General features: G+C 39.6%; 1 protein-coding gene and 1 long non-coding RNA gene across 2 annotated transcripts in view; one reads left to right on the top strand and one right to left on the bottom strand.

Moving 5' to 3' along the window:
* ROR1 (receptor tyrosine kinase like orphan receptor 1) overlaps positions 1-19375 on the top strand; it is a 432218-nt gene that overhangs the window by 258704 nt on the left and 154139 nt on the right. The gene's annotated exons all lie outside the window — the stretch shown is intronic.
* Positions 3787-18914, bottom strand: LOC143650204 (uncharacterized). Its single transcript, XR_013159438.1, has 3 exons — positions 18679-18914; positions 10999-11034; positions 3787-3952 (listed from the first exon to the last, which is right to left on the bottom strand). It is a non-coding gene; the product is annotated as an uncharacterized LOC143650204 (long non-coding RNA).

The following is a 19375-nucleotide window of genomic DNA, read 5'->3' as shown; positions in this document are numbered from 1 at the left end:
TCATATGTTTAAAATGAATCATGGTGAAAAAGGGGAATAGAAACTAAAGGGAAAGAACAAAAAACCAGATAGATTTTCAAAGAACTAAATATAAATTCCAGAATTGAAAAATAGAGTTACAGAAACTAAAAATTCATTGAGTGGATTAAACACGGGATGCACCCAGCTAAAGAGAGTAAATAATGAGCTGAAATAGAGATTTGAAGTAATATGGTAGATAAAAGAATGATCTCTGGAGCCAGGGTGACTTGGTTTGAATTCTAACTCTACAACCTGTTTACTATGTGACTTTAGGCAAGCCTCTCAAGTCCGTCCTTGTTTTCTTATTTTTAAGGTGGGATAATACAGTTCATACCGTATTTCATGTGTGGCTTCCATACCATGCTGTATTGAAATAATGTATTTTGCATCTGCCTCTTTGAGGGCAGGGGCTCTCTTACCTGTTGTTATACCCTTATCATTAAACACAATGCCTGGTATGTAGTAGGATACCTGGTGTTAAATCGCTTGTGTTCAAATCCAGGCTACAGATCTGTGTGGTAGAACAGATGAGGCAGCTGAGGCTCATGGGGGTTAATGGACTTGGCTGGGGGCACAGCTGGTGAATGAAGTGCCACAATTCCCACCAGCTCCTCCAAGCACCAAGTCCAGGAATCCATGCCGAAATAGCAGTTGAATGCACTGTCTCCCTTGCATTCATATCCCTTGTCCGGTGGGACATGTTCCCTCACATAGAGAAACAATAAAATAAAACTCATCGCTTGGTTTTCTTTAATGACTTTCTCTCCTCTCCACCCAGCTGCTGTGTTCCACCCATCAATCCCCACTCTCACTCAGGTCCCAGTTTTCTGTTAAATGAGTCCGGTCAGTGGCATTAAACAGTTACTTGTTTATCTTTTCCAACAGGAAATGAAATTTTAAAGAGACAAGGCCACCCGGGAAGAGCTGTTGAAAGCTGCTATTGATGGGTCATAGTGGGTAATTTCTGGAACAAATGCTTCAAAATCAAGTACCTCCTAAAATAAACAGATCTACAGGGACCTAACCTCAGCTTCCCCATTGGAGTGTTGGGGTGGGATGTAATGAGGACCTCTTTCCCCTTCTTCCATATTCAGTCACATGAGGTCTCAGAGGTTCTCTATAGAAAGCCAAATGTTTCTTTTGGAGAAAGGACTGGAAATTGCATCCATAGGTAGCAGAAAGGGAGGGAGCCTACTACTTGAAAAAAAAATACTGGGGCCTAATTCCAACTGCAAATAGTTCTCTGTGCTGACAGACTAGATTTGGGACTATTTTTGCCCTGATTCGCTTTTTCAAATGGAGAACTGGCTTTCTTTTCCAGCTTGGAGCCCTGTACTTGGTAGGGAACTATAAAGCATGGTTATTAGGAGCATGGACTCTGAAGTTACTGTGACTCTGAGCTTCCTTTTGCTTACCTGTAAGGTAGAGATATTTGTATCTATTATATAAGATTGTTTTCCTGGCCAACAAATATGTATATAAATTGCACTGCCATAGGACAGCCAATCACAGTAGATTCATCTAGAATTCTGCCACTTACCCATTCTTTCTTCTAGTTCTGCCCCTTACCCCTTTATAACTCAATCTGTCCTTGGTACATAAATAGTATCTTGGAGCTTGGTTCTTTGCTAGCCAGGATGGAGTAGCTGAGTTATTTTCTTGCACTCCTAATTGTGATGTTTGGACCTGGCCCTGGGTGAAGAGAGCAAGTTAAGGATGGACTGGAAGAATATCCTTGGCACTTGGAAAGCAGAAGAGCAGTCTTCCTGGAACGTGGTTCCCTGAGAGCTTATACATCCTTGTGTTCCATCTTCAAAACTGGTTGCTGGTTGGATTCCTTGTGTATCCATGTGGTGTTTAAGGCAGCTCAAGTTCAGCGGACTTAAGCAACATCTTCCCATTTTGGTTTGCTAAAGCTGCTGGAATGCAAAATACCAGAAATGAGTTGGCTTTTAACAGTGGGGATTTATTAACTTACAATTCTCAGGCTGTGAAAATATCCAAGTTAAGGCATCAAGAAGACAATACCTTCTCTGAAGACCAGTTACTGACAACTCCTCTGTCAGATAGCAAGAGACACGACGATGTCTCCTGATTCTTCTCTCCCGGGTTTAGTTGCTTCAGCTTCTGGTTCCAGTGGCTTCTTCTCTGAGCTTTTTTTCATCTCTCTGCTTGTATATATATTTTATTCTCCTGTAAGGAACTCCCATAAGGGGATTAAGACCCATCTTGATTGGGGCAGGTCACTACTCAATTGAAATAACCTAATTAAAAGGTCCCACCCGTAATAAGTCTGCACCCACAGGAATGGATAAAAGAACATGGCCTTTTCTGGGGTACATGACAGCTTCACACCATCTCATTTCCTAATATTGATAGATAGCATCGTTTTCGTTAAAGGACTAATCTAATTTTGCAACTGAGCTACTAAACTTTCAACTACTAAAACACTTGGCTCCTTGTGGTTAAAATGGAAGAAACTGAATCTTCTTCAAAGAGCTAGTCTAACAGTTAAAGTGCTGCCATGAAGCCCCATCAGATCCTCAGCACGGATGAATGCATGCTACTGTTCTCTTGCTGGTCCTTCTTATTCCCTAGGGTAGGGTGGTATTTATTATCCAGAGAAAGGGTGCTTGATAAGGAACCTAGATTCTAGTCCCAGCTCGGCTCCACCACCAGTTCAGTGACCTCTCGGTCAAGTTCTGGACGTTAGCCTTTCAGCTGTAAAAAGGGAGGATCAGTACTTTCTGTCTCTTCCATTGGTAGCACTAGCCAATAGAAATGTAATATAAGCCACAAATGCAATGAGTCTCCAATGTTGTGTGGTCCGGTAGGGTAGCCACCAGGCACCGGTCACCATCATGCACTTGATATGCAACCAGCACAAAAAAAAATAATGTAAAATATCTTATTCATAATATTTATTTTGATTGCATATTGAAGTGATATTTTAAATTAATAAAGTGAAATATATTATTAATATTAATTTTATTTGGCCCTTTTAAATGTGGCTACTAGATAATTTTAAATGGCACATGTCATTTGCACTTGTGGCTCATATTACATTTCTATTGGCTAGTGCTGCACTAATGAAACAACAGCTGGGACCTTAGGTAAGTCTTCTGACAGTGTTCCCTCCTTGCTGCATAAGAAGATGTTCTCACATCCATTCTGGTTTTAAAACTCTAGGGGATACTATATATAGTGTTTTTAAAATAAATAAAATACAGTTATCTCTTTCATATTGAGACTTTCTCCATTGCGGTTTCGATATATTGTGAGTCAGCATAAAAAATTAAATGGGAATTATGGTATTAACCAGTAGACCATAGTTATATCAAGAAAAAAAGAGAAGGGAATCCGTGAAGCTCTTGCTGCAGCTACACTAGCAACTGCAAAGGTTTGCATAAACCACTAAATCAGTATCTCTTGTGCATAGGAAGTGCAACACTCTTTTGGGTACAGGCTTGTTATAAAAAAGGCATTGCAGAAGACTGTCACATCATACAAGAAAAGGTTTATGTGATTTCCTAAAGGAAAATGAAGGTGAAGGGTCTGCTGTATGGATTTTCAGTCCAGCAAAGGCTGATATGAAAATAAACAACAAAAAAAAAGCTTTAGCCTATGCAATGTAAAAGTTAATGGGGGAGGCAGCATCTGCTGATCAAGAGGCAACTAGAAAGTTTCCTGAAGCCTTGAAGAAACTGATCGAAGACTTCTTCTCAGATACAAAGGGAGGGCAAAAAAATTTTAGGTGGGTTTTCCAGATCATGGAGCACCTTACCTCTAACTCCGGCGATGTGGAAAGGATAACTGTACCTTATGTGTAGGGAAACATTAACACTGTTATAATCTGATGGTTGACTCTCAGAGACAGGCTATATCCCCAATTATCCCTGTTCTGTGGAGAAGTCTTCTGTGGATTAGAAACCTGAAGCACAGAGGGATTATAAATTGATAATGGTTCCATAAAGGACAGCACTGGAACCACAAAACATCAGGAAATCCCAGCTTCGGGGCAACAATTGGGTACTTTCCAATGGAGCCCTCTTACTCTGGCCATTCTTTTTTATCTCTTCAGCTTCATTTTGTACTATTTCCCCCATGCTGGCTAAGTGGTGAGACAAATACTTTGATACAAGAGTGGGGGCCCAGATATATCTAGGGAGCTGCTTGTCAGCTTTTTAATGTCTGCTTTATCCCTTGCTCTTGGTCCCAAAGCCTGGAACCCAGCTTGGAAACAGGTTACATGGAAATTAGTCCCCTTTCAACCAAGCAGCTCTCCCCTGGACCCTTGTTAATTCTCTTTACTTGAAGGTTTACTCATATTAGGAAAAGGAACATTCCAGATGAGGACTATGGAATTCTGTCATAAAATAGAGGAACAATGATCCTTTATGGTCAATCTTGGTTCTTACAACCTGCTTAACGTGGAAATGTTTGTCATTGGGCACCACTGATGAAACAGAGAAGCTCTGCCTTGCCACTCATTCCAGCTACAACTCTTGGCACCCACTCCCTCACATCTTTCATCACCTCCCCTATCTGCTGCTGTCAGTGGGACATTCAGCTTGGAGGAGTGAGCCCCTGGGGTGTTCTACAAATCAGCAACTTAGCTGTGTGAGGGGCAGAGAGCCCCAGTTCCTCCTCCCAGCAACTGCCATCCAGTCAAGACAGAAGAACAGACAAGCTTGAAAATATTTATGCTCCTGTTTTTCCCATTTAGAATTGGGGTAGAGATTTATCTACCTCCTATCTTGGCTCTCAGATTCCTTACTCCCTAGGAACCATTTTTGGTCTTTCCTGGCTAAGACAAAGCACATTTTTGGCCTCGTAAATAATCAGGAAGTGGCAGGGAATGAGTTCCTCTAGTTTCTCAGGCCGTCTTTTTCCTTGCTTGGCTGACTTTTGGTTTGCATTAAAACCTGCCTTGCTGTGCACCCAACTCAGAAATGACTTCCCAAGCTTGACCTCAGGGTGCTTCTAGGAACTTATGGACTGGGCTTCCTCTCACAGGGATCATAGAAGGACCTTTCTGAACCTGGGGCTGTGGCTTTGATTCACTTTGCTTGAAGACTTACAGGGTCTTTTGCACTTAGAGGCCTCTTGGCAAAAGGAGGAGAAGGACCATATAGATTTTATCATCTGACTCCTGTCTATGCTTGCCTCCTCCTCCTCCTCTTCTGCCATTCTTGCTTTTTTAAAATCTAGATAGAACCAAACTACTCAATGTTCCCGTCCTATTTCAGGCATCTCTGCAAACTTTGTTTGCTATGATGAAATACTTTTTCTAACTTTTGGTCATCCTTAAAGACCAGTCTCAGACCAGTCTCTTTGCCACCTTCAAGAAGTCTTTCCTGACCTCTGTATTCCCTCATAGGTAATTACACCTTCTTCTGTGAAGTGGTTCAACCTTCCCACATTATGAGGTGCTGCTTGTTTTCGTGTATGTTCTCCCTCTCCCTCTCCTTCTTCCTCCCTTCCCTCATGCAAGAAGTTTTTATTGAGCATCTTCTTAATTTCAGGCAAAGCCCTCATGTATCTTCCATTCAAGCAAAAGGGTGTACAAGGAAGAGCCCTATAGAGAGTGCTTTGAGAGGGATGAGAACAGCTTGCCAGACTGAACTTTTTGAGATAAGAAATTATGTCTTATTTATGCACCCCTGTATCTGCAACACCTGCTACAGGTGCTTGAATGAGTGGTGAAAATCAGAACATTGAGGTGACAGGTAACTTAGAGCAGTTGTCCTCAAACTTGGTGGTTATCAGAATCACCCAGAGAAACCCAAACTCATTGAAGAAGCTGAGCCCCTAAGCCTCTGTATGTTTACCAACTTCCCCAAATGATTCTGATGCCCATCAGAGTTTGAGAACCACTGATAGAGCAGTAGTTCTTCATCTCGATTATACATTGGAATCACCTGGGGAGTTTTATAAAAGACTAATGCCTGAGTCCATTCCTCACCCCCATCCCAGATTCTTATTTCATTGGTCTGGTGTACAGTCTGTGATTTGAGAGGTTTAAAAGCTCCCCAGGTGATTCTAATGTGCAACCAAGGTTGAGAACCACTGTTTTAGAGTTCTGGACTAATCTGCTCTGTAGCCCAACTCTTTTCATAATGTTCTGACAAGTGATTGATCTAGGTATATGTATTTGGCACATCCCTATTTCTGTCCTTATCTTTCTAGGTAAAGTAGAAAAAGAGCTGGACTTGGAGTGAGAAGACTTAGGTTTATATTTAAACTCTGTGGCCAGCTCCAGTTCTTGAAAATTGATCTTGAGTTTTTTTCAACTGTAAAATGGGGAGAATACCAGTCTTCCAGGGTTAAGTATTGAATGTAGTGTAGTTTGTAAGAGGACTGAGCTCACTTTCCAGTACAATTAAATAAATATAGAGATAGAGTAATAATGATTCAGTTATTTTCTTAAATCTTAATGTGTTGGCATACCTCCATCACTTCTTCCATATGGGTAGTCAAAGCAATATCTCCCTTCCTCATAAAATAATTTCAGCTATTAGGAGCTATTATCTATTGAAGGCTTTTTATGTTCCATGAATTATTTTAAGTGATTTACATGCATCATCGCACTAAATCTTCAGAAAAATTCCAAGATGTAGTATCTCCATTTTAAAGATTGAAAAACTGAGCCTTAGAAGATGTAGGGATTGGATGGATGATGGCTCCCAAAAAAGATGTCTACATCCTAATCCCTGGAACCTGTGAATGTTTCCTTATTTGGCAAAGGGCCTTGCAGATATAATTAAGTTAAGCATCTTGAGATGAGGAGACCATCTAGAATTATCTTGGTGGACCCAAAATGCAATCACAGGTATCTTTATAAGAAAGAAGCAGAGGGAGTTTTCATACTGACACACGAGAAGGTCTTGATGTGAAAATGATAGCCAGCAGTAGCTGGAAGAGACAAGGAACGGGCTGTCTTCTAGAGACCTTGAAGGGAGCACAACCCTTCCAGATTTCAGACTTTGGGCCTCCCCAATTGTGAGAGAATAAATTTCTGTTGTTTTAAGCCACCACGTTTGTGGTGATCTATAAACAGCAGTCTCGGGAAACAAATACAAGCAACTTGCCCAAAGTCTCAAAGCAGAGAAGTCAGAATTCAAATTCATGCCCTTGGCAGTATATAATATTTTCTAAGCTGAATTGACCCTTGAAATACGTGCCTTAGACTCATTTACTCAGTGTTTATTGAGTGCCTACCATGGGCCAGGATTACCCTAGAGGCTGAAGATGCAATAATGAACAAGGTAGAAACAGTTTGTTTTCAGATGCAGTACAAGAGGCAGACTTTAAACAATTTTACATGCACAAACACACTCAAAATCACTCAATTATTGTAGTGATGAATACTATAAAGGAGCAGTATGAATTCATAGGAATGTGACTCTAACAGAGGATTTTCACATCCTCTTTGGCCAGACCCAGCTAACAGCTGCCTGAAACATGGGTCAGACCTTCATTCTCTCTGGCCTCTTTCCTGGGAGCTCATGGGCCTACAGTTCCATTCCACCCTTCTGAGCTTGTAGGAGAAACTGGTTCACAACCGGGCAAGTGCCTTGTTTGGAGTTGGGGACCCACCAAAGAAGGAAGGCAGTAGGGCCTTCATCAGGCATAGAGCTCTGCAACCCATTAACAACCATCATTAGGATGCACTGGAGTGTGTGGGAAATGTTTTTAGACAAGGTTGGAAGATCTTGCATTCCTGTGCCAGGCAAGATTTTCTTTAGGGCTGTGAGAAGCTCACTAATCATCCCTTTAGTTCCAAATGATATTACTTCAGGGTAGTTCCTGTCAAAGCCCCATGCTTAAATATCTCTTTTCCTGGGTTTATTCCATCAAATGCTTCATTTGCTTTGAAAAAAGCGCCCAAAGCCTTAGCTGGTAGAACAGCTTGGGAAGTTCAATTTACCATATGCCTAGAGGGTCCCTAGCTTTGCTCCCAGTTGCTGCAACCAACACTAACTTATATTCTGTTCATTTTCTGAAATTATTTCACTTTTAGTGTCTCCTGCACCTAACCAACTCCTGTTATTAGAGTCTGGTTGTGTAGATTCAAATTGACCCAGCAAGAATTTCATATTCATGGCCTTTACTTGTCTCCGGAACTCAGAGAACTGTGTTCTTCCCAGAGATCTGTCCCAGGACTCTAATTTCAGCTCCTCCCTTCAAGAGGGTTTCATGAATGAGTCATGCTGCAGATATTTGTTGAGTGCCATCTGTGTATCAGGAACCGTGTGGTGCTGGGGATATGGTGGTGGAAACACAAAATCCCTCCCTCATGGACCTCACTCTTGGCGGGGTGGGGGGGGGGAGTTCTGTTACAGCTGACGCCTCCAGAGCCCCTGCTCTGCCCCAGGCGCTGTGCTAGACACTTTACTCACACTAGTTCATTTAATATGCCATGAAACCCTGAGAGGTAGGTACTTTTATGTCCATTTTACAGACAGGAAAACCATCTTAGAGAGAGACAGGTAAAGTGATTCAGCTAGTGAATGGCAGAACCAGGATGGAAATTCAGGTTCTGCTGGTTACAGAGCCCACATTCTCAATCACTACCTGTTTCTAAAATAATTATCTGAGTTCATAGGGGACAAAACAAGAAGGGTTTTATAGACTTAGAGACTATCCTCTCTAGAAAAGGATATTTTAAATTATGCTTGGATGAGTTTTTTATTTGTGTTCTTCCTCTAATTTCCAAATTTTCTTTCATAAATATCCTATACTCTTGCAGTAAGATAAAAAAAGTAAGTAAAATAAATTAAAAAAAAAAAACGCATATATACCCCAAAGAATTGAAGACAGGTACTCAAATAAATACATGTTTACACATGTTCATAGTAGTGCTACTCATAGCCAAAAGGTGTAAACAGCCCAAATGTCCATCAGTAGATGAACAGATAAACAAAATGTGGTATATCCCTACAACAGACTGTTACTCAGCCCTCAGAAGAAGTGAAGTACTGATACATGCTACAACATGGAGGAACCTTGAAAACATAATGCTAAGTGAAATAAGCCAGACACAAAGGGCCACCTATTGTATGATTCCATTATGTGAACTAGGCGGGATAGGTAAATCCGTAGAGATAGGAAACAGATTGATGGTTGCCAGGAGCTGGGGGGAAGGGAAGAATGTGGAGCAACTGCTTAATGGGCATTTCTTCTGGGCATGATGAAAATATTTTGAAACTAGATGAAGATGGTGACCGCACAGTATTATGATTGTGTGCTGAATTGTTCACTTTAAAAATGGTTAATTGTGTTATGTAAATTTCACCTCAATGAAAAAAAATCTAAATAAATAAAACAGCTATAATGATGCGCTTTCATCATGCTGTTTCTCAGTGCTGCTAGTGCCGTGAGGCCACAAAAATGGGCCTGATGTTTTCTGGAGCTGCTTTTACTTAGTGCTGCAGCCCCAGACCTGAGTAAGAGCTGTGGCATGACCACTAAGGTAACTTTGGAAAAATTTTTTTTCCCTCTTTGAAAAATGAGAATTACAGAGATTTACAGAAGCTAAACATATTTCTTGTAGAAAATCTGGAAAGTGAAGCACGGCCAAAATTATAGTTACTGTTTTTAGTCTTTTTTTATGCATATAGTTTCATACATACATTGACCACAATGGAACCACACTGGAGCTTTCTCTTTTGTAAACGGCATTTGTCTTTTAAGAACAATGTTACAAACATCTTTTTTTGGGGGGGGGGGGGTCATTAGGCATTTTTAATTATTAAAAATAATTTTATTAGTCATATTAAACATGTTCCACCATATGGGTGTTTCATAATTTATTTAACCTATCCCCTGTTGCTGGACAATTGGGATTATTCCTTTTTTTTTTTGCTATTATAATTACTGCAATGAAAAATGACTTAAAGGGCATAGGGCATACCTGGCTTCATGAAGTTACTTATCACATGGCTTTATCATAAATCTACCAGCACATTTACCATCCCTAGCAACAGTGAATGAGAATGCACCATTCTGTTCACCTTCACCAACAGTAGATATTGTCATTTTTCTTAGTCATTGTCAACTTGAAAAGCAAAATGGCATGCCATTGTTATTTCAACCTCTATTTCTTAGATCAAACTAATTTTGATGCTAAAATGAAATATTTTTTATGTTTAGAGGCCATTTTTTCTGCAGCGAATATTTATGCATTTTCCTCCTTCTATTAGAGTGTTTATCTTTTCTTTTTTATTTCCTTGTTGAAATCTGCATTTTTTTCACTAGTTTAGCTTTTATGTTTATGATGTGGGTGTTTTTTTTAACACAGGAACTTTTCTTTTTATGAAATCAAATCTACTGATCTTTTTCTTTATTATTTTTTACATTGGTGTCATGTTTAGAAAAGCCTTCCCTTCCCCAAGATGAGAGAAATAGTGTATTATATTTCCTTGAAAGTATTATAAATAAACACCTCTTTTTCAAAGTCTGGACTACATAAATTGAGCTATGTTTCTAGACTGAGAGAGGGCAACAAATTAATGTAGTGCCAGAATCAATTATTTCTCTACAACTATAATCAGAACATCTCCAAGTTGGATGACCCTTAGAGGTCATATAAATCTAACTTTATAGCTGATTTGTGATTCCTTGCTTCCAAAAGCCTCTCAGTAGCTGCCGCCTTCAATACTCTCTTTAGTGACACTATACAAGGGGCCTATTCTTTTTCAGAAAGCCTAAGGTGTAAGAAGGCTTTCCTTAGGCTGAGCCAATTGGTCTTCCTTCTCACTCTGCCATGTCTACTCCCACCTCCTCTGAGAAAGTAAATGGAAGGTGTTCTTTGAACTTTGCAGTCAGATGTTGGCCCTGGCTCTCAGTACCTATATGGCCTTGGGCACACTACTTAACTTCTTGGAGCCCCAGTTCTATCAGCTATAAAATGAAGTTCAGAAATTCCTATTATTACAGGGCAGTGTGACAGTAGTTCAGTGACAGAATTCTCACCTGCCATGCTGGAGACCTGGGTTCAATTTCCGGTGCCTGCCCATGCCAAAAAAAAGAGAATTCCTATTATTATATATTCTACATTTGAGACAGATCAACAGAGCTAAATGCTGGAGCAAAAAGGCATTAACTGCTGGCCACCATTAGATATTAAAGGTTGTATATTGTTATTTCAGACTTGATTGTAACTCCAGTACTTTATTACTTCTAAACTGCTACGGTATGCACACCATGTTTGAAGCAGTGTCTTCTGGCTTTCTTTATGATGAATAAAATAAAAAATACATCTCTAGATACATTTCTAAGTACAATGAAAAGAAACGAGAAAAGTCGGAATGATTGCCATAATATATTGATACCAAGAATCTGTTATGGAACTTATCATTGTATAGACATATGCTAACTTGTTCCAGTTTTGCTTTGAACTTGGGAATAAAATGGTGAATAGTTTGGGAGCTTTGTCTGTTCTTAGGCTTAGGAATGCTTAGACCCCATGAAGTTGTTTTGAAGATTAGGGAAGGTCATGCATGATCCTTGAAATGCATTATCATCATGGAATTATTAACCACAGAATCTTCTCTTTCTCTGGGTATACATTTTCTATTCTTTTCATTATTACTGCTCCTAGCTTGGTTTCCAGACTCTTCCTCCACAAGTTGTTATACCGTGGAGTGAGCACGCAATACCCAGATAGGCCTGGACCACATAGGATTCAGCAGGACCTTCTCCTCCTCCTTTTTGCACTTTAATTTCTACAGCTTAAATTCCCAGCTTCTCAAAAGCTTCATCTTATTTTTGACTTATGATGAACTGGCAGTTAAGAAGCCTCCTGTGAATTTCTTACAGTTACTGCCATTTACCTGCATCTCTCTTTTCTCATACGTATGTAACCAGTATTCTTTGTGCCAGTACTCACTGTAAGCTATTCCTATTATATTTCAACATGTTAGATTTCTATTTGATGAAATCATTTAGCACACTTATAACCTCCCAACTTTATGTCCTATATTAATTTGATCTTCATCTAAGACATTGATATAACTGTTGGCTGGAAAAGGGTATAAACAGAGCCCCCATCATGATTATATCTTGTCCCGTTGCCAGTGTGGACAGTTGCATCTGGAATGCATCTCTTACAGACGTATAAAGTTCAAATTTTGTTTTTTGAGTGTCTCCTGGATAATTTCAGCATCTTCCTGTTTCCCTAAATTTTTGAAATCAGAATTCCTATTTCTATCCCATTAATTCATTAAACAAGAGGATTTGTTGAGCTACATACCAGACACTCTGTTAGGTGATGGATACAGAGATAAATAATATGTGTATCTGTCCACAAGATGCTCACAGTCTAGTGGGAGAGACAGACTAAAAGAAGTGGATGCATAATAGAGGGAGTGGGGGAATTGTGGGAAGGGCTTTATGGAAGTGGTGACATTTGAGTTGAGTATTACAGGATACATAGGAGTTTGCCAGACAGAAAGCCATTTAGGGACCCATCTGGCTGTGCTCAGGATCCCCTATCCTCAGGCCACATGAATGGCAAGAATGCATGCCCATTTTCTTTCACAGTTCCTACTATTCTTTCCAAAAAACCTTTTTTCCTTGTTCAGAATTAGATCACTGACATTTCACTAAGGAATGTTAAGAATTAAGAATATGCATTATTTTTAAGCTAGAGGATACTTTTAAGAAGTATTTAGATATTGAACATCCTATACCAGTACCAGTTCTGTGGTCATCATTAATTAATTATAATAATATTAGTGCTAGCATTGAATACCATCTGTTTTGGTTTGATCAAGCTGCAGGAGTGCAGTATGCCAGAAATGGGCTGGCTTTTATAAAGGGAATTTATTAAGTTACAAGTTTACAGTGCTAAGACCATAAAAATGGCCAAACTAAGGCATCCAGGAAAAAATACCTTGACTTAAGGAAGGCCAATGGGTCCAGAATACCCCTGTCAGGTGGGAAGATATTTGGTGAAGTCTGCTAGCTTTTTCTCCTCTCCTGGCTTCTCCTTTCAAAATAGCTTCCCTGGGGGGCATTTTCTTTCTGCATCTCCAAAAGTCTCTGGCTGCATGGGCTCTGAAGCTTTTTGCAAAATCGTTCCCTCTTAAAGTAAGGTTCCAGTAAGCAACCTCACCATGAATGGGTGGAGACACATCTCCATGGAAACCACCTAATCAAAAGACCCCAGCCACAACTGGATGTGTCACATTCACATGGAAACAATACAAAAAGATCCCACCTGTTCTAATTTGCTAGCTGCTGGAATGCAATATACCAGAAACGGAATGGCTTTTAAAAGGGGGAATTTAATAAGTTGCTAGTTTACAGTTCTAAGGCTGTGAAAATGTCCAAATTAAAGCAAGGATATAGAATTGTCCAATCTAAGGCATCCAGGAAGAGATACCTTGGTTCCAGAAGACCAATGAAGTTCAGGGTTTCTCTCTCAGCTGGAAAGGCACATGGCAAATATAGTGATGTATGCTAGCTTTTGAGCCAGGCTTCTTGTTTCATGAAGCTCCCTCGGGGGTATATTCCTTCTTCATGTCCAAAGGTCTCTGGTGGCCTGAGTTCTCTGTCTCTCTTCAAAATGCTTCATCTTTTAAAGGATTCCAGAAAACTAATCAAGACTCACCTGGAATGGGTGGTGTCACATCTCCCTCTAATCAAAAGTTAGTACCCACAATTGAGTGAATCACATCTCCAAAGGAGCAATAAAAAAGATCCCAGTCAGCAATATTGAATGAGGATTAAAGGACGTGGCTTTTCTGGGGTCCACCACAGATTCAAACCAGCACATCACCTAACAGTATCGAATCAGGATTACAGAACACGGCTTTTCTGGGGTACACAACAATTTCAAACCAGCACACCATCCATGTGCCAGGCCCTGTGAATGGTGCCTTATATATAGGATCTCTTTTTCCCGTTAGCAAACAAGGAATTTGAGCTTAGAGAGGCTGAGTAATTAGCTCAAAGTTACTCAATAAAACAGCAAAACTGAGAATTGGATGTAGGTTTCTCTGACTCCAAAGCTTGGCTATTTGTATTTCCTCATTCCAGCTAGTAGGTCAATATGCCTACCCACAGTGATGATACTTGAGTTCCTCTTCTCCTTGGTCTTAGTCCACTAATTCTCCATTGTAACTGCCCTTCTTTAAACGTTTCCTACATTTCACTTTTCCATGCTGTATTAGTTTGTCAGAGATGCTATCACAAATATCACATAATGTGTTGTCTGAAACAACAGGAATTTATTGTCTCGTGGTTTCAGTGGCTAGAAGGCTTGCGTCCTTTCAAAGTCAGTAGTGTTCTGATGCTAACTTGCCTCCATCCTTGGGATTACATGGCTTGCATTGCTGCCCCCCATCAATGGCAATGTCTTCTCCTTGCTCTCTTCCTATGATTTACAGGTCCCTTTATAAAGCCTCCAGTAGTCTGGATTAAGATCCAGACTCATTCAATTGGCCCATACTTTAAATAAAAGTAACATCTTCAAGGATTACAATGGATTCACACCCACAGGAGTGCCAATTAAGATAAGGAATATGTTTTTCCTAGGGCACATTAACTCAGTCTACCACACATGCTCTTACTTATGCTGGTCACCAGCATAAGCTTTCTCCTTTCAAAGTCCTTCCAGTTCTTGAGTACCCAACTCAAATATAGCTTCCCTTGAAACCTTCCCTGACTTCTCCAGTCAAATTTAGTTTCTCCTTCCATACACGATCATGACACTTTGCATGTCTGTTGATCTCGCCCAATTTTACCTTGACTACATGATACATTTAAGCTCCTTGAAAGCAGGGATCTCACCTTAATACACCCCCAATTTTTCTGCTTTCAATTTTAGTGATAGTCCATAAAGGTTATGACTTGATTATGACTTAACTTATTCATTAGTTCTGAGGAATGGTGGAGGCAATTGGTTGAGTTTAGACTAGAGAAGAGAAGATTAAAGAAACTTTACTAATCCTCAAGTGCTATAAGTGATGCCCTACAGAAGAGAGAACAAAATGTTTCCATGGTCCCTGAGAGGGGACTAAGAACACCAGATAAAAGTTATAAAGAAGCAGATTTTGGTCTAATATTTGCAAGATCTTTTTAATAAATTGAAAAGTGGAAGAAAACTAACACTCATTGATAACCAGGAACCATCCTGCTGCTCTGCATTATCCCCACCACACCACCACTCACACATAGCTTATCAGTCATTTCCCCTCTTTTGTAGAGGAGAGAACCAAATTTCCAAGAAGCTAAAGCCCTTGGGTAAGGTCAAGCAGCTAGTCCTTCTCCTTTGCACATTCCTCCTGGAGAAGTAATCTCCTTCTCCTTAGAGGTATTGAAGCAGACCAGATGAACATTTTTCAGGAATGTGTTGGGGCCGTTGGTATGACTAATATTTCAGTTTTCTCCTATCTCTAAAATTCTGTGACTCAAATTCTAAGTAAGTCCCTGGCATCAGTTTAAGAATAGGCCTATAAAATTGACTCTCTCTCATCATTTTGTGTAAAAGGTCTATTATAAAGCTTTTAAAAATCTAAAGATTATTACAAATGATCATTACATTGTTTCATGTGTTATTGGTCCTATCAATTAGTATTTAAGACCCTGTTTGGAGGACCCAGGTTTGAACTATCCATACTAAGTAAAATTAACTAGGTCCTAAACAATAGGGGCTATGTTTTCCAACCAAAGGCAACTCTGTCTTGGGGGAAAAAAATGCATGAGTTGCTACCTGCCTGTAGAAGGCAGATGGATGAGGTACTTAGCCTTACTATCCTGATTGCATTCCATGCTGAAGGTGGGTCCCTGCAGACTGATCCCCTCAGGGTTAGCTTCTAGGGCAGGCAGCCAACGTTCAAAAGCAACAGTTATTTTTCTTGGGTGATTCATGTGCGAAAGTGTCTCCCCCATAAGAGTTTGGGTCATTTTGTTTCTTCATCCTGGAGCCAGGCTCTTATCAGATCAAAAGAGTCTCCTCAAACAAATGCATCCCAGTTGGAAAGTTAATGAATATTAAGGATAGTTGATCACTCCAAATAAATAACGCTTTCTGGTCTCTGGCAACTTCTATTTGGCTATATTACTTTTTGCCCACAAGAGAACTAGGCCTTAGGATCTTGAAGTTGAGGTACATTTTGATATAATTTTGGGGATAACTTAAAAATGATCATGTATCTCCATCTTTTCAATTAAGTTTTTTAGCCCATCATCTCTCTTTCTTGTTGTGAAGACGCAGCCTTGAGTTTTATGGAAAGCCTTTGCTGCTGCATGTGGGTGTGTGTTTGGGGAGCATGGAGGATTTAAAGAACATTTTGGCATGTGCTGTGAAACTCTTCTCTGCTATGTTGGTTTTGTTTGTTTGTTTCTGGTCAGAGAAGAAATGATAATACCAAATCAATGGCCAGGAATATCTTTCTCTCTCTCTCTCTTTTTTTAACCCTGGTTTGTTTTCCCAGGAAAGGAATTTCAGCTGTTCTCCTCTTTCTCCAGTTTTGATTTTACAAACTATGTTGTTCCTGAAGGCAGTAGGGGTAGGAAGAGAATAGTATTTTTAGTGTCTTGCAAGGTAAAAATGCAATAAAACCTGTTGAATATAAATTTGGCACTACTTTTAGTTTTAGATCATTTAGCCAAATCTGCCTTCAGTTTAATGTACATGATCCAGAGGAGTGACTTAATTCACTCAATATCAAACAGTACCTGGATGGCAGAGATGGGACAAGACCCAATCCCCTGGTCCTCATTTCCCCCTTTTTTGGCTTGTAATTTCAGAGGTTCTGGGATGTCTTCCAAAATTGTAACCAGAGACAGGGCTGTGTAACCAGTGCTTGGAGGATGCTATTAGGGTGATGTGTCTTTGTTCCCTAATAACAGTCCTATAGCAAACCTCAAGAATTTGGAACCACAAAATGAAATCCTCAGTTAACTGCTATTGTTTTCTGCACTCAATTTTTAAAGACAAAGAAGGAAAAGGCAAGAAAATAAATAAGCAATTCATGTACAAAGCAATCTGCTCGGTATAATATGGTGTCTCCGTGCCCTTGTTCCCATGCAGCCTCAGAGACAGGTTATGTCTAAAAGAATGATAATAGCGACATTTCTGCTGTCTTTTACTTGGCTTGTATTTTGTTGTTTTCCAAATAATTTCACATGCATGATTGCATTTACTAGCCACCAAAACTAGAAGAAAGACATGATAGGTATCCTTATCCCTATTTTCCAGATAAACAGGTAGTAGAGTTGGTACTAGAAACCGGGCTTCTGATCTGTTGTGAAAGTTTTAAGTCGACATTTAACACATTATGCTTAATAAAGTTGGAAAGTTAGACGAATTTTCAACATTGAAGTGGTTTAGAGGAAGTTGTTCACCCTGAAAGTAAATTCACCCCATTGTCAAATGATTCTGATGAACTGATGTCCACATTTTAGCAATAATAATGACAAGCACTTACAAAGGACTTTACTATGTACCGTGTACTGTTTAAATGGTTTAAGTATATGAACACATTTAACAAAATGTATTATTTATTGTTATTTAAAATTTATAACTAAATTTATTGACACTAGTAGGTGTTAAACACATTCCTAAGTACTTTATCTCATTTATCCTTATAAGAACCTAAGGTAACAAGTATTACCAGGGTTTGGAATGTTAAATAATCCATCCCAGGCACACGCAATAGCAAGTGACAGAATCAAAACTTAAATCCAGGCCTGCCTGCCTCTTTACTACTTTTCAAACAGATGGAGCAGTATGCATCTTTCTAATCACTGTCATCTCTAAATATTAATAATGTCATTTGGGTGGCTGGAGCAGTGTTCAAGAGTGGACCCTTTTGGCTCATAGTTTGCTTCTTGAGGGACTTCTAAGTTTCACCCTGAAATTCTGGCTGGAAATTTGATTCAATTGCTGAAAGCAGAAGAAATATAGTTTTCATGTTCATGCGCAATTTGCTTTTTCATTTTCTTTTATTATCCTGAGATTTACTGTAAATCACACTTTCCCATCAGTCCTGGGGGTTCTGATTATGTTCATGGGGTCCAGCTAAGAGCAAGGGCAGTAAATTACTGCCACTTTGTTTGAAAATTTTTTTAGCCACAGTACATTAGCTTCTTTTGTTTGCTTTTCCACTGGCAGTGTGCATATTTTTATTTGAGAATTTGTGTTTCTTGAATGTCTCGTTTGTGAATAATGTAGCTTGCAAAATAGGATGATTGGAGAAAAAAATATGGAAGAGGGTGTCTTGTTGCAATCAGTAAGTCTACAAAGATTTTAAAACATTTATAGTTAAAACGAACTTGCTCATTCTCTCTCTCTCTCTCTCTTTCTCATTCTCTGTTCTCCCCTTTTCTGTTCTTTTCCCAGCAAGGAATTCTAGGCAATGACCAATACAACGGCTAACATCAGGTAACCACCATGAAATACCTTCTCCCAGACTTCTCTAAGTATTTTTGTTTATTTGTAAGAGTGATAGAACAGAGAGTCAGGGGCCATGTTTTATTGTAAGTTTCTGTTCCAAATTCCCTGACATTTTTTTTCGTTTTAAAAGAAAAGCCTTTTACAAAGCAAAAATGGGGCTAATAAGAACCAGATCCTAAAGCGACCGTCAAAATGTCAAAAATAACAGCTTTTCCTTTATTCCATAGCATTGATCTTCAGGCACTCACCTTTCCGCAGAATCTCACTAATGGCTTAATTCTCTTGCAGGGTCATCCACAAATAGACTGGCTTCTAAAGGCACACCCAAATTCCCAATAGCTTTCAGTAATTCCGGTGGAAGCTCAGTGGAGACATTTGTTTACGTTTTCCAATTTATGTCTGTGATAACATGGTGAAAAAGTAAGCTCTGGCAGGCATTGGCAACCCAGAACTTGAGGTCTCCTTATGAACTAGCATCGTCATAATGTTCATAGTGAGGCTGAAAATTAACTGTGTTTTCTGCAATTTGGCAGAGTTTCTAAAGTAGCTTTGGAGAGGATTTCAGTGCACATTAATAGGAAGTTAAACTTAGAGAAAATTTATCCTTATCAATAGTCCATACAAAAGTTTTTCCCGTTTCCTGTATTTTGTAATAGACACCTTTCAGCAAGGCTGCCTGCCTTATAATAACACCCTGTGGTCATTGTCGGATGCCTGCTCCCAAACACATGGTAACCACCTTCAGCAGCCATGTTTGTATTATGTGACAAGCCCTCTGTATTATGTGAGAGGTGATTGGACCAAGGGGGAAACCCTAAAGGAGGCTGGGCCAATCAGAGCGCTTTTTCTGGGAATTGGGAATTTGGACTCAGACCCAGCTAGTTAATGTGTGAATTGCTGGTAGTGCCTTGAGATCAACTTGGAGGGCTCTTTCTTGTACAGAGA

The sequence above is a fragment of the Tamandua tetradactyla genome, chromosome 11 (genome assembly GCF_023851605.1).
Source record: "Tamandua tetradactyla isolate mTamTet1 chromosome 11, mTamTet1.pri, whole genome shotgun sequence".
Lineage (NCBI taxonomy): Eukaryota > Metazoa > Chordata > Mammalia > Pilosa > Myrmecophagidae > Tamandua > Tamandua tetradactyla.
The sequence above is the reverse complement of the archived record's forward strand: the minus strand, read 5'-3'. Positions and strand labels throughout refer to the sequence as shown.